The sequence below is a fragment of the Amborella trichopoda genome, chromosome 7, assembly GCF_054954075.1.
Source record: "Amborella trichopoda isolate Santa Cruz 75 chromosome 7, AtrichopodaSantaCruz75HAP2 v2.0, whole genome shotgun sequence".
Lineage (NCBI taxonomy): Eukaryota > Viridiplantae > Streptophyta > Magnoliopsida > Amborellales > Amborellaceae > Amborella > Amborella trichopoda.
In genome coordinates, this window is record NC_142342.1 from 3,123,740 (window position 1) to 3,128,573 (window position 4,834).

General features: G+C 42.2%; 1 non-coding gene across 1 annotated transcript; it reads left to right on the plus strand.

The window, feature by feature from the left end:
- Positions 1–457: 457 nt before the first annotated feature.
- LOC18425528 (scarecrow-like protein 23) lies at positions 458–2,658 on the plus strand. The gene has a single exon (XR_016059473.1). It is a non-coding gene; the product is annotated as a scarecrow-like protein 23 (transcript).
- The last annotated feature ends 2,176 nt before the right edge of the window (positions 2,659–4,834 follow it).

The window sequence follows — 4,834 nt, forward strand, 5'->3', positions numbered from 1 at the left end:
GTGCATTCTCTATTAAGGACCGTACTGTCAGTGAAGCTATAAGATTTACCAAAAAGAGTAACTATACAATTTGCTCCTGCAGGAGCATAGTACCCTCTTTCCCCCTCGCTCTCTCTCTCTCTCTCTCTATATATATATATATATATGGGGTATGGGGCAGTTCTTCTTTCGACATCACTCTCTGTTGGACCATATATTTTATGACTTTGTAGATACTCTTAAATAAACATTTCCTTTTCTTTTCATAGATAGCTTTCCGTCCAAGTTCTTAATCATAATATCAAAGCCCACATGACGCTGCATTTGGCATTTGGCCATTTAACTTCATTTACTTGTCTCTCTATGCCGGCCAGTTCCATGTAAACAATTGTGACTTATGAGTATTAAAATGGAGGATCAAAGTCCATATATTGCCTCCTTTTTCTCTTTTCTCTCCCCCTTTTCTTTGATTCATTTTCCTTGCTGAAATTTGAGCCATGAGTCTCCTAAACAGATGTTCCATGAAGGACCACCAAGCCATTGAAGTGCAGTCAGCTGTTGGAGATTTTCTCCTTCCTCACGAGACTTGGGTGTGCAATCCAACAGGAATCTCCATGACTACACACTGCTTCCCCACAGAGGAGCTGGCGAGGTCGGTGGTTGGTGATCGGGGACTGTTGGATGCGAACTCGGAGCGCTTCGATCTCTCCGAATGGATCGACACAGTTGCAAAGCAACTGTCTGATAACACACCCACTGTACTCCATGAGAAAGCATCGGCCACTCAATCTGATGCCCTTGCACTCCCAAGCAATGACTCATCCACTATAACGGAGGATTACATGCCGAAAAAGCGAATCCGGAAGCTCTCCGAAGCTCCGGATCCTCTGGTTCACTGTAAAAATATGTCACAGGATTTCCCCAGAGAGCACACCGAGTCCTCGGATGAAGGCATGCTGTTGCTGTCCCACCTCCTCGAGTGTGCAGTGGCGATCTCAGTCGACGATTTGGTGACGGCGAATAGCATAGCCCTCGAGCTCGGGCAGTCTGCCTCTCCCTACAGACCATCGTCTGCTGAGAGGGTGGTGGCCTACTTTGCCAGGGCCATGGCTAGCAGGATCATGAACTCATGGCTAGGGATCTGCACACCCTTGCACTCATACAAGGCCACCACGGCTGCCTTCCAAACCTTCCACACAGTATCACCATTTGTCAAATTTGCTTACTTGGCCTCGAACCAGGCAATCCTGGAGGCCTTCGAGGACCGGGAGCGGGTCCACATCATCGATGTCGATATCATGCATGGGTCCCAGTGGCCGACGCTGCTCCATGCTCTCGCCACCAGGGTGCGGGGCCCGCCCCACGTCCGGATGACCGGGCTGGGGGTGTCCCTAGGCACCCTGGAGGAGACCGGAAAACAGCTTTCTTGCTTTGCGAGGAGGCTCGGCATGCACTTTGAGTTCCAGCCGGTGGCTAAGAGGTTCTCGGAGGTGGAAATGAGCGTGCTGCAAGGTAGACGGGCGGAGGCCGTGGCAGTGCACTGGCTTCAACACTCGTCGTACGACGCGATCGGCTCGGACCACAAAGCTTTGAGCATGCTGAAAGACTTGGCGCCCAAGGTGGTGACCCTCGCCGAACAAGAAATGGCTCGATCGGGTCCCTTCCTGGAGCGGTTCGTCGGGGCCCTACACTACTATTCATCCATGTTTGATGCCCTAGCCGTGTCGTTGCCCCACGACAATCCCGACAGACACAGGGTGGAGCACGACCTCCTTTCTCGTGAAGTCACAAATGTGCTAGCCGTCGGGGGTCCGGCTCGAAGCGGAGAGGTCAAGTTCAGCAGCTGGCGTGCCGAGCTCCTGCGAAATTGCCAGCATTTCACACAGGTGCCGCTTAGCAGCAACACAGCCTCACATGCACAACTGGTGCTCAACATGTTGCCCTCCTCCCATGGCTACACTCTCTTTCAGGGGGATGGAACCCTTAAGCTGGGTTGGAAGGATACTTCCTTGTACACTGCCTCAGCTTGGACATCCAATGCTTGGCACCATTTCCATTTTTTGTGAATGGATCCATTCCTCACTCTCTATTTCTACAATATGACAGAGACACAGAGAGAGAGAGAGAGAGAGAGCTCTCGAGCCATGCATGCATATGCTCTCTCTCTTATGGTATAATTACAAAACATTGAATATATATATATCTATCCATGCATGTGCTCTCTCTCTCTCTCATGTATGTACTCCCTCTTACATTGATCCCTCTCTCTCTCTCTCTCTCATGTATGTACTCCCTCTTACATTGATCCCTCTCTCTCTCTCTCATGTATGTACTCCCTCTTACATTGATCCCTCTCTCTCTCTCTCTCTCTCATGTATGTACTCCCTCTTACATTCATCCCTCTCTCTCTCTCTCATGTATGTACTCCCTCTTACATTGATCCCTCTCTCTCTCTCTCTCATGTATGTACTCCATCTTACATTCATCCCTCTCTCTCTCTCTCATGTATGTACTCCCTCTTACATTGATCCCTCTCTCTCTCTCTCTCATGTATGTACTCCCTCTTACATTGATCCCTCTCTCTCTCTCTCATGTATGTACTCCCTCTTACATTGATCCCTCTCTCTCTCTCTCTCATGTATGTACTCCCTCTTACATTCATCCCTCTCTCTCTCTCTCATGTATGTACTCCCTCTCATGCATATGCTCTCTCTCTTATGCATATGTTGGGTTGGATTCAGGCTCAATGAGAGAGAGAGCATATGCATGAGAGGGAGTACATACATGAGAGAGAGAGAGAGGGATCAATGTAAGAGGGAATACATACATGAGAGAGAGAGCACATGCATGGATATATATATATTCAATGTTTTGTAATTATACCGTAAGAGAGAGAGCATATGCATGGCTCGAGAGCTCTCTCTCTTTTTCAGACCCGTATGATAACACAACAGTAAACGAGGCTGAATCCAACCCAACTGTAATGGAGGTTGAATTGAGAAGCTTACCAGAGTTTCTAAACTTGCTAATTGAAATGAACCAACGGTGATAAAATGATGGAAGGGGATTTCTTCGAATGTTATTGCATGGGCAAGAGGAAAGATGTAGAATTGCTAATGAAAATTAACCGCTCAAGGGGATTTTTCAAATGTTATTGCATGGGTAAGAAGAGAGGTGAAGACAGCCGTCCGATTAAGGGGCCAATTCGATAAAATTCAGTCTATTTTTGGGTTGTTATAGAGAGGGTAATTCTTGAGGCCGATGCCTTAGCTATTTCATCTTTCATGTAATTTTTCTATGTACTTCTCTTTGTAGCAATCAAACTAGTGGTTAAAAGAAAAAATTAAAAAAAAGAAAAGAAAAAAAGAGCATATGCATATACGTATGTGCATACGTGGGCTGCTAGATTGAAAGCAACAATGGGAAATAGAAAAGATGAGAACTGCTTACACGTATCCTTGGAAACTCATATCAGGGTGCATATATGCTCGACTTAACATATTGCAAGAAGAGGAATAAGAATATGAAGAGATAGATATTCATACAAGAGACGATCTTGATACTTTTAAACGTGTATGAAATTTCAAAAATCAATTGTGAAAAAAATGTTACGCATGTTGCAGCTTATGAAATACTATCCTATAAACATGAATGAGAAATTAAGATTCAATTTGGTATTTCAGAGTTTGATGTCTCAAACTTCCACTACAAATCGTGTTAGATATATTGTTTACCTATTAAAAAAAATTATCGAGACACGTGGTGGGACTGCATCATCAAGATTTGAGAAAACCTCAAGCATATTTGAGTTCTATAAGTTCAAGGTTAAGCTTCTTCCAACTTTAGGAGAATGATGCAAATAAAAATTGGGGTTATCTTTGTATTTATTTTTTTTGTTGTAGAGATTTGAGGGTTATAAAAGATATTTATTTTAAATTTTAGGAATCATCGTTTAGAAAGAGAAAGATAGCAATGATTATCTTAGACACTGTTCTAATCTTTAGAAATTCAATATTTCAGTTAGAAAGTCAAACTTTTGATGAGCATATAATCAGAAAGGTTATCTTTTTAGAAAAGAAATGAGTTTTAGAAAGAGAGAGATAAATGTGTTCGTATTTATATATCTTCTAAGTATATTTAAACGGAAGAGTTAAAAAGAGAAGAGATTGGAATTGATTAAAGTTGATTTTGTAAAGAGATTTTTGGTGGTAGATTCTCTTGCAGACTTTAAGAGATGGTATATTTTCTCAAACCCCTATTAATTAGTCACTAAGTTGAAGTGGTTACATCTCAAAATTGAAATACATCTTGATTAGGTTTTACCCAAGAGCAAAGGAAGTATGCAATCTTTTGGCAAATCCTATAGCTCTTGCTCCCGCTCCCATGGGGTAAGGAAGAAGGATGTATATTTGGCCAAATCATTGTATGCTCCAACTCGAGCGCATTGTACATTCAGTCTATCATGTAAAGCCTGTACATGAGTATTTTTAAGAACCCAAATTAAAGAGGTAACCTGTTCTAGGGACCGATCTTAAAAATAAAAATAAAAATAAAAAAATAAAAAAGAAAAGAAATTTCATTCACACTCTCTATGCCAAGAGAAAACGTCCAAAGATTTGAAAAGTGACCATTTAGATACAGGCATCCATGAGTTAAAAGACTAATTTTTGTTTTTTCAAAAGTTACATTTGGTTATTCTAAAGAGGATCTGAAATTTTCAAAATTTTTGTTTTTCCAAAAATTACATTTGGTGATTCTAAAGATGATTTGAAATTTCCAAATTACAAAAATCTTTCCAAGAAGGTTTTTTGCCGGATGGAAATATATAGGGTGAGTAATTATACAGGGCAATTCT